The 10,919-nt window shown below is 42.8% G+C and overlaps 1 long non-coding RNA gene across 9 annotated transcripts; it reads right to left on the reverse strand.

Moving 5' to 3' along the window:
* Positions 1-3,787: 3,787 nt before the first annotated feature.
* Positions 3,788-10,367, reverse strand: LOC119364803. Of its 9 annotated transcripts, XR_005175149.1 has the most exons (5): positions 10,026-10,363; positions 6,224-8,811; positions 4,764-4,862; positions 4,112-4,189; positions 3,788-3,994 (listed from the first exon to the last, which is right to left on the reverse strand). It is a non-coding gene; the product is annotated as an uncharacterized LOC119364803 (long non-coding RNA). The 9 variants fall into 9 exon arrangements; XR_005175145.1 differs by having other exon boundaries at positions 4,112-8,562; positions 8,672-8,811; positions 10,026-10,367; XR_005175148.1 differs by having other exon boundaries at positions 4,112-7,791; positions 8,672-8,811; positions 10,026-10,366.
* Between the last annotated feature and the right edge of the window lie 552 nt (positions 10,368-10,919).

Genomic DNA, 10,919 nt, shown 5'->3' on the forward strand with positions numbered 1-10,919 from the left:
AGATTAGTGTTGAGTCAAGGGCTTGATTACTTTGCCATGATCTTGGGTGAATAAAGAAAAGAATAAAAGGAATCAAAGAGTTCGTATTGATCTTAGTGAAAGTAATGACTCCACATAGAAAGAGTATGATGATTAAAAGTTGTTGGGAGTTGGCAAATATGGCTTTGGTCATTGTTGCAATTAATAGGAGGTAATAAGGAGAGAGAGGTTTCACATATAGATATATTATCATTGACATCTTTTATGATTGGGAGCACTCATTAAAATATGACATGCTAAAGAGTTGATGTTGGACAAGGAAGACAATATAATGAGTTATGTTTTCTTACATCTAAGATAAAGTATGTTGTCATGGTTCCTCTACCGTGTTGAGCTTGCCTTTCCCCCTCATGCTAGCCAAATTCTCAGCACTAAGTAGAAATACTACTTGTGCTTCCAAATACCCTTAAACCAGTTTAGCCATGAGAGTCCACCATATCTACCTATGGATTGAGTAAGATCCTTCAAGTAAGTTTTCATCGGTTCAAGCAATAAAAATTGCTCTTCAAATATGCATGACTTATTAGTGCGGAGAAAATAAACTTTGCACGAACTTGTTGTGGACGCAATAAAAGCGACGGACTGCATAATAAAGGTTCACATAAAAGGGGCAATGTAAAGTGACGTTCTTTTGCATTAGGATTTTGTGCATCCAACCATAAAAGCGCATGGCAACCTCTGCTTCCCTCTGCGAAGGGCCTATCTTTTATTATTATCTTCTACCTTATGCAAGAGTCACGGTGATTTTCACCTATCCTTTTTCATTTTATCCTTTGGCAAGCTCAGCATGTTGGAAAGAACATGATATATATATATCTAATTGGATGTGGGGGAGCGTGAATTATTATTGTTGACATTACCCTTGTGGTAAAAAGTTGTGGGGCAAAACTATAAGCCCCTATCTTTCTCTGTGTCCGATTAAAACTCCGTAACCACAAGTATCGCGTGAGTGTTAGCAATTATGAAGGACTAAGTGATAGTTGAGTATGTGGACTTGCTTTTAAGCTCTAACATAGACTCTTTCCGATGTTATGATAAATTGTAATTGCTTCAATGACTGAGATTATAATTTGTTGGTGCTCAATAAGGTTTATGATTCATACTTTGGCTTTGTGAAAAGATCATCACTTGAACATAAGTAATCATATGACAAATCTATATATGTTGCTGTTATGAAAATAATCATGATGCCTTCATGTCCGTATTTTATTTTTTTATCGACGCCTCTACCTGTAAACATGAGGACATATTTATTATTATCGGATTTTCGCTTGAGGACAAGCGAGGTCTAAGCTTGGGGGAGTTGATACGTCCATTTTGCATCATGCTTTTATATCGATATTTATCGCATTATGGGCTGTTATTTCACGTTATGTCACAATACTTATGGCTTTTCTCTTTTATTTTATAAGGTTTACCATGAAGAGGGGGAATGCCGCCAGCTGAAATTCTGGCTGGAAAAGGAGCAAATATTGGAGACCTATTCTGCGCAACTCCAAAAGTCCTGAAACTCCACGGAATATCTTAAAAGAAATAAAGAAAAATAGTCGCCAAAGATGAAGGCCAGAGGGGCCCACACCCTGCTCACGAGGGTGGGGGCGCGCCCCTCCCCCCTGGGCGCGCCCCCCTACCTCGTGGGCCCCCTGGTGGCTCTCCGACGCCCATCTTCTGCTATATGAAGTATTTCAATGAGAAAAAAACCAGAAGCAACTTTTCAGGATGAGACTCCGCCGCCACGAGGCGGAACCTTGGCGGAACCAATCTAGGGCTCCGGCAGAGCTGTTCTGCCGGGGACACTTCCCTCCGGGAGGGGGAAATCATCGTCATCATCATCACCAACGCTCCTCTCATCAGGAGAGGGCAATCTCCATTAACATCTTCACCAGCACCATCTCATCTCCAAACCCTAGTTCATCTCTTGTATCCAATTCTTGTCTCCAAGTCTGGGATTGGTGCTAGTAGGTTGCTAATAGTGTTGATTACTCCTTGTAGTTGATGCTAGTTGGTTTATTTGGTGGAAGATCATATGTTCAGATCCTTTATGCACATTATATCCCCTCTGATTATGAACATGAATATACTTTGTGAGTAGTTACGTTTGTTCCTGAGGACAAGGAAGAAGTCTTGCTATTAGTAGTCATGTGAATTTGATAATCGTTTGATATTTTGATAAGATGTATGTTGTCTAACCTCTAGTGGTGTTATGTGAACGTCGACTACATAACACTTCACCATTATTTGGGCCTAGAGGAAGGCATTGGGAAGTAATAAGTAAATGATGGGTTGCTAGAGTGACAGAAGCTTAAACTCTAGTTTATGCGTTGCTTCGTAAGGGGCTGATTTGGATCCATATGTTTCATGCTATGGTTAGGTTTACCTTAATACTTTTATTGTAGTTGCGGATGCTTGCAATAAAGGTTAATCATAAGTGGGATGCTTGTCCAAGTAAGGGCAGCACCCAAGCACCGGTCCACCCACATATCAAATTATCAAAGTACCGAACGCGAATCATATGAGCGTGATGAAAACTAGCTTGACGATATACCCATGTGTCCTCGGGAGCGCTTTTCCTATTATAAGAGTTTGTCCAGGCTTGTCATTTGCTACAAAAAGGATTGGGCCACCTTGCTGCACTTTATTTACTTTTGTTACTTGTTGCTCGTTACAATTTATCTTATCACAAAACTATCTGTTATCACTTATTTCAGTACTTGCAGAGAACACCTTGCTGAAAACCGCTTATCATTTCCTTCTGTTCCTCGTTGGGTTCGACACTCTTACTTATCGAAAGGACTACGATAGATCCCCTATACTTGTGGGTCATCACACACCGGTTATTAACATAATATATAAATCCATTTTGAAAGATGAACCGCTAGCTGTTCACGCTAATGTATTACATAGCAAGACTGCTACTACTACTACAGTTAAATGTTGTATACATGTACCCTATACTTACCTAAACATTGTCACTTTGATGTAATATTTTTTGTTCTGTGTACTGACATCAAGAAAGAGTATAGAAAGATATCTACAATCCAGAACACATTTTCCAATAGCCAACAGATAAAGACATGAGTTTTCATGCATAAAATGTTTACTGTTGCCATGGGCAACAAATCTTTTCGCAACAATATGATGGATGAGGCAGTAAAGGCAAGACATTTGAAGGATTGCCCACACTAAAATAAGGAATTGTACTGAACTTAAAATAATATTTGCACTGAACTAAAATTGATCTTTGTTTAGGCATTTAAGCAAACACCTGAAGGGAAAAAAGTGACTGACATTTAGAAATAAACACGATGGTATAGAAAAGTTTCATGCAAGAATGAGAAGTACGACTATGACATTGTAGCAACAAACAAATGACTAGGGTAGCAAATGTTCAAACTGAAACACTTGAACTTGCAACACATGTGGATAGTACGGACTAGGACATTGTGTTTTGTGCACCCGCTCGAACTGAAACAATTGAACTTGTAGCAATACGATTTTTTAGTGATTTAGTAATTGAACTGATGGTCTTTTTGTCGAATCGTGCACTGAAGAACTGGTGCAAGTCATATAGAAAATATACCAAAGAGAAACCGGAGGTGTGGCAGCACCGTTGTAGCACTTGTGGCTTTTATAACATTTTCAAGAGAATCTGACCATACACTTGCTGGCAAAATGGAACTTCAAATAAAGCTATTTGGCAAGAGGAAACATAGGGTATCCTTTCTTTGCCATATTATACCAAATAACAAACAACAAAAATTGGTTCTCATAAGCATTTCAACAAGCACCTATAGACCATCAATTATTCTCATATAAGTATGGAATAGAATGGAGCAGCAGTATATAAGAAAACAAAAACCATGGAACATGGCGATAAACATCTGTACTCACAATGGCAAAGTGTTTGTACTGCCGAAACAAACCTACAAGATGAACCAAAGGGGAGCTCCTTCACCTGCAAGATGAAAAGAAAATGCACACTAAGATGACCTGAAGAACCACCAGATGTTGAACTGAATATACACAAGAGAAGGAGATGAACATCCAAGGGAAGGTGGGGAAAAGCTAGCACCTCCTGAGCTATGGCGTAGAACAGTTTAGCGCTATGTTGTTGATCGGCCCGAGCTGGTGGCTGTGAATGGCCGGGGCGCTGCAGCAACAAAGCATAAGACATAAAACTTTGAGTAACTCGATGGAAATTAAGCAAATTCAAAACTTAGTTTTGCTAATTTTCTGGGTTAACAGGACAATACGTAAGAATTAGTGGTCATGGCATGCACTAGCTTTTTGAATAAAAACGTTCCTAGGGAAGATATAGCTTCCTCCCCACCCTTGATGAACTATTCTTTCTTGAAATGGCGGCCATTTCACTTGAAACTATCTACCATGATTACCTATTGGTGCCTAGTTAATTCATTAACTGATGGTGCTGCTCTTAGAGCTTTTAGAAGGCCAAACATGTGTACATGAGATCGTGTTTCTACATGCCAATAATCCCTCTTTTATAGTTGTTTGGATAAAGTACACTGCCAATTCAACAAATCCTTCTCATGAACTTCTAATACAGAGCGTGTTTAATTTCATACTGAGCACAAAGCATAACTGATGCCACTGCGGGGCTGTTGGCAGAATACACAGCCCACTGCCGCATTTTACGGAAAAAAAAATCATTACACACACTGAACTTACTAGGAGAGATCGTAGTGAACTGAAGGGATTCAAACCTGCAGCAGAACTTGGCAAGAGGCCAACTATGGATCCCGCCGCGCAGGAGGCCATGTACTGATGTTAGTTTACATACTGAACTGACACACCTAGTTTGTCTTTTCAGGAAATAAAATAGATGATAGTTAATTATGATGATGATATCGCAACATTTCTTCCCACAATAGGAAATTTATCTCCTGAATCTTAACAGAGTGAAGCCCCAAACCTGTCAGAGCTTATGCAAACACTACAGCAGTACAACCACAAAGTATACAAATTATAAGGTGGACTTGTCAAGTTGGCTTCTCTGAACTTGTTTTTTTGGTCTGAACTATTTTGAGTTTTTATGTCAATATATAGTAGTCAGCATATAACAACATTTAGCAACAGCAAATTGGGCAGCAAATTACAATACAAGATGAACTGAAAAAAGCATACAAACCTACAAGGTGAACCCGAAAAAGCCTACGAGGTTAACTGAAAAGGCCTACAAGGTGAACTGAAGGGTGCATCGATCTGGTGCGACATTGGGGGTCGGAGGTGAATGGTCTATGGTTGCATCATTGAACGGCCTACGGTGGCGGAGGTGAACGGCTTGGGCGTGCAGCCCCTAAACGCACACAGGAGTCAACAACAGGCTGACAGCCTCCCAGCGAGAGGAGGAAGGCCGGTGGAGCGCTGTGTCATGCATTTTTGCCAGCCGCCGCCTGTGCTCCTCTATGAAGGAGCCCTAACTATCGAGGACTCCAGTGCAACACCACGTCCACCCACAGCGCGACACCCCCTCCGTTGTTGAACGGACTCGTGAGGCGATGGTGAATGGTCTGGAGTGGTGGCGGTGAATGCCGTGGCACGAGCACTGAAGGCAGCCTACAGAATGGCCTCCACCAACATTATTTGCTGCTTTGTGTGGTGCCAACTCATGTCCTCATGCACGGCACCACTGTTTTCCTTTTTTACTTCTTCTAATATATACATTGAACAGCTACTACCAATAATAGAATTTGTAGACTGCCAGCATTTCTGCAAAGATGACAATTATTTATCTAACCAGAGAACTGAAGATTTAAGAAAGCGTAAACTACTAACCAGATAACTACAAAATTTACCACCTTCAGACTTGGCATGTCACTTACATTTCTTCTACCATTTTGTGTCATATCTGAAATTTAGTGCCATGGCTTGATCAGTCAATTTCAGTTTTGCTTAGTTGTCTTTGAGATAACATGCAAAGGAGAATTTTGAGCATGTACGTGTTTGTAAAAGATGAACATATTGACTAATTTTTTATCGTATACTCTAGTTCAGTATTATGAATACGGTTTTGGTCTTGGGCAGGTCAACTTCGCCACCCTAATGTTTTATCTCTACTCTGTTTCCATGGATAAGATCAAGTCCTATCTCTGAATGAACTAAAGAACTGTAGAATGCTAAGAAGTATTTTTCCTAGGGAATGTGTGGGAAGCATGCAACATACCAGAACTTGGTCTGGACTCGTAGTTGAACTTGTTACCCATCCACACTAGCACCATAGCAGCACAAGCCGTGTTAGCAACCAGGGGGAGCCAGGCTGGATCCGGTCGGAGATGACAGTGGCGAGCGCCTACATTTTAGCAATGACACTAAATTTACTTGTCCTTGACCCCCAAGATGAACTGAAAGGATGCAATTTTTCTATTTTTGTCCTTAAGAAACATATCAACAAACTTAATAGCACACTCACGGCCCTATATAGGATGTTACTAGTATTGTTTGGTTCTTAGAGACATATGCAAACACCTAGCAAGCACAAAGGTACTAATTTCGTGGCGTGTAGTTTAATATTTAGGCTGTAGAATGGTCTGATCCCTGAAATGTCTTTTATAAAGTGGCATGATGCCTAGTATCAAGATAAGCCATGCATCAAACATAAAAATACTTTTGAGATGCCCACTATCATGTAATACCAAACTGGTTAAATCAACAGTAGTGACTGATGGTACACCACACCTAATTCCATCCCGGCGACAACACAAATTATATATTGAACTGAACCAAGAGGCAGTACGGTGCTCATTCTGAAGCATAACCACAAGCACTTGTTTGTGCTATATATGAAGATGGAAACACAAAGGAAATATGACTCACCGTCAAGAAGTAGATGTACTGAAAAGCATACAAAAAAATGAACTTGTGCATCTTGTTTTTGCTGCAACCCTCTGTTTGTAAAGCGTCCCTAAAGCGTCGCTTAAGCGACGCTTAAGCGTTAGAGCGCCCTCCAGGCTCAAAGCGTCCAACTCGCTTTAGACATGTGTCTAAGGCGTCCGCCTTAGACACTAAAGCGTCTGAAGCGCCTGCTTAGGCGTCCTGATTGGCGCTTTAAGGCAGAGAGGACGCCTTAGACTTGCCAGGCAGGGTACAGAGATTCCTGGCAGGGAAACAGGGCTGGGCTCACATTTGAAACAGTTACAGGAGGGGAAAGAAAGAGAGAGAACCAAAACCAAAGCGTGCAAATATCCAGGCTTTCAGCTCTTTCCTCTCTCCTCTGGCAGCAGCTTCCTCAGATCTGCACCAGCCTTTTCTGCTCTGTTGTGTGTTATGCTATGCACAACTCCTCTGCTGTTAGGTGCTACTGCCTCTCTTATAGCAATTGGCTAGTTGCTTACTGCTTAGTGGATGGATCAGAATATATGGGCTCACTGGTGGATTAGAATCAACATATATATGTCTCACTAAATGGTGCTCTATTATACTGCCCATCAGGTTCAGAGTCTGTCTAAAGCGTCGCCTCGCTTTACGCTTTATCGCTTAAGCAGTGAGGCGCCCCCCAAGCGCCTCGCTTCGCTTTACCGCTTTATAAACATAGCTGCAACCTACAAAAGTAGGAACAAATATGAGAGATGATGTTTTGCCAAGGAGAACTTACCAAGGTCTGTCGTTTGAACTTTCAATTTTTTGTGCTACTGAAAATAGAGAATAAGAGCATGCCTCGACCAGATCGGCGACTTCCTCAGCTCCGCAGGCGGCCTCTCATATAGCTCGAGGGCAACACAATACACACATGAACTGACCAGAATACACAACACAGTCGGCTAGATACACAAACTAATAATTAATATAACAAACATGTGGAATTGCAATGCTGAGAGCAAAACTACATATTGTAATTTCAACAAAGAGAAGAGCAGATTCCTTTTCCATGAACAAACAGTACAAATCTAATCAAAGTCCCTTGAATTCTACATAAATTTATTCCATTTATAAACCCGAACTGAAAATCAAATAAAAGCTTAACTCCTTCACAAAACCACCAAATGCACACACTTTGTTACTGCACATGAAGGTAAAGAAATACCGAAACCAGCAACTCTTGAGTCTGAACTGAGGTAAACGTTTTCGCTGAACCCAGCTCTCTAGAATCCTCAATAAATTCTACCCATGCACAACTACTTGTTCATGCACATGCTCTCGACGTTCTTGTTCTCGCACCAAAATCTCAGTACAGAATAATGTCAAAGGTTGCAGCTTCCTAAATTCATGAACTGTCAGTACAAGAGCGGAAGTACATCAGCAGCAGCGGACCAATAGCGACACACATCAGCAGCAGCAGTACTGGTGGCAAGAGCCAACGCACGCATCAGCAGCAGTAGCACCATGTCTAAATGCCAGGAAGCAGCATTAGTTGGGTGACACACAGGGATTCAGCAACTGTACACCATCAAGGGTGCCGATGCTTCTGTGGCTGCAGCAGCCGCATGTCAGAGAAGATCTATTAGAGAGAAAAATCCCAGCCCAAAATTTATCACTGCAATCCTCTTGTATTCACACACCTTTTTTCTAGTAGAAGAATTAAGCTGATGTTAGCTGGCAGAGAAGCAGGAGGAAGCAAGACAACCAATTGGAGGAACGTGCCCGTCGGCGGGAAGGCGGCCAGGAGTACGCTCACCTTCGACCGTAGGGTGGAACTGATGCACACGCCATCGAGGACCTGCCCGCTCGTGCGAGATCGAACTGAACCAGTTTGTGATGCCAAGGCCGAATCGTCGCTCGTGTCTTGGATGAAGGCACTCACTCATTCCTGCAAAACTGAATTGTAGACACTTTAATGCTAACTACAAGAAAAACATGGAATCAACACTGAAGTACTAGTATGACTGGACAAGAAGCTCAAAATTGTAGCTGCACACGCACTAAACTTACAGATTTTTTACTTTTAACTTTTTTAGGTGATATATCTAACCTTACAGGATTTTAAAACGTGGACTGACTACAACAAAAAAAATACAAGGGGTATGGCAAAAGTCTCATCCAGCCCCAACAAAATTCTGCAGCATCACACGTGCTATCATGTTTAGGTAAACGGAGATGCCAGCTTCCTCTTTTTAGGTACTACTAGCTCCCAGCAAAATTCAGTAAAGGCAGATAGGTCTAGCTACTCTATTCTGAAGCTCAAGTTGAAGAAGTCTTAACTGACCAAATAAAGCAAAGGAGCAAAACTCCTATATTACAGACTGGATACCAGTGTAGATAAATGGTTAAAAGAAATAAGTGTGGGGTTTCTTTTCCTAAACGTATCAGCATTTTTTTTGAAAACCAAGATGTGGCCCAAGAATTGTGCACCTTCAGTCTCATTCAGAGTCACTGCCACAATTAATCTACATCTCTTCACCATGGGCACGTGCAAGGAAGCACTCAGCAATTTGTAGCAAGCTTTTTACTACCACACAAACAAAAACTCCTAGCTTGCTAAAATGCACTATGCAGAACGGAGGGATTCTCCATTTTCTCACTTGTCTGGATAATTAAGGAACATTAGATTTCTATGACTGTGTGCAGAAAGTTAAACTCCATTACCTAGCGCAATACTTTGTGTGACGTAGGGTTGTACGGACACACTCAGCATCAGGGAATTTCCAACTTGTGCAAGATCAAACTGCATCCGTTCTTAGCAGTAAGTTTTGATTCCCAAAACGAAAACGACAATGAACGGACACCAGCAGCAAACTCTACTAGACAAGATGAACTTTGCATTTTTCATCCAATGAACTAAAAGGCACTACAATTTTTCTAAACTTCCTTGATATGAACCTGTAGCCATATGCAAGTCTCGTTGTAGGAGAAAAGCCGGAGCGGCGCTGTAATGAACTGATATCTCCATAATAGAATAATTGCACACACAGACCAAAGAATGCATGAGATGCCCGTGGAGCTTGGGATCAACGGTGGAATTCTCAAAAACAAAATCGGCAATCAACAACAGCTGTAATCTATAGACAAGATGAACTTTACTTCTTTCATACCACGAACTACAGGGCGCTGCAATTTCTGAACTTGCTCGACCTAGGGCGGATGGTCGCGCTGGAGGAAGGGAGAGTCGCCGCCGGTTGCAGGAGAGCTGGCCACAGCGGTGCAGTTTGGCACAACCGCCGGTGTCGAGGAGATGGGACGACGTAGTGCAGGGGTCGGTGGCGCTGGGGCTGGGAGCGCCTAGTTGGGGTCGCCGGGGTTAGGTGGAGATGGGGTCCGGGCGCCGTGGCTGCGGGCGCCGCAGGAACGTGGCGGATGGATCTAGCCGTTGGCCGGAGCGCGGGGAGGCGGCCGGCGGCGGGGCAAGAAGCCGGGGCGCGGGGAGGCGGCCGGCGGCAGGGCAAGAAGCCGGGGCGCGGGAAAGCGGCCGGCAGCAGGGCAAGAAGCCGGGGCGCGGGAAGGTGGCCGACGGCGAGGGAAGAAGTCGGGGCGCCGGGAGGAGGCCGGCGGCGAGGGAAGAAGCCGGGGCGCCGGGAGGTGGCCGGCGGCAGGGCAGCGGCGGGAAGAAACTAGGTCGAGGGGGATTGGTTCGCAGGATCGCGTCTCTATGTAGGGCCGGAGGGTAACAGAATAATATTCTGTTAGCGGTAACAAAATAGTCCAGCCCTATACGGTAATTGCCTTTGGCTCCTAGGTGCATATGCACCCATTGTCGAAATCCAAATTCCGAGAAGTTAAAAAATTCGAAACAAAAATCCCGCGTGTATATCCGGACATTTTATGTGCGTTCACAAGGTTTCAGTGAAAAACGACGTTTTTTGTGGCTTGTGTAAAAAAGATAAAGAAATGCCTCGTGAATAGTTAGAATGAAGCATCAGAAATTGTCTTTTTTACACAAGCCACAAAAACGTCGTTTTTCACCGAAACCTTGTGAACGCACATAAAAT

Source organism: Triticum dicoccoides, chromosome 2B, assembly GCF_002162155.2.
Source record: "Triticum dicoccoides isolate Atlit2015 ecotype Zavitan chromosome 2B, WEW_v2.0, whole genome shotgun sequence".
NCBI classification, from domain to species: Eukaryota; Viridiplantae; Streptophyta; class Magnoliopsida; order Poales; family Poaceae; genus Triticum; species Triticum dicoccoides.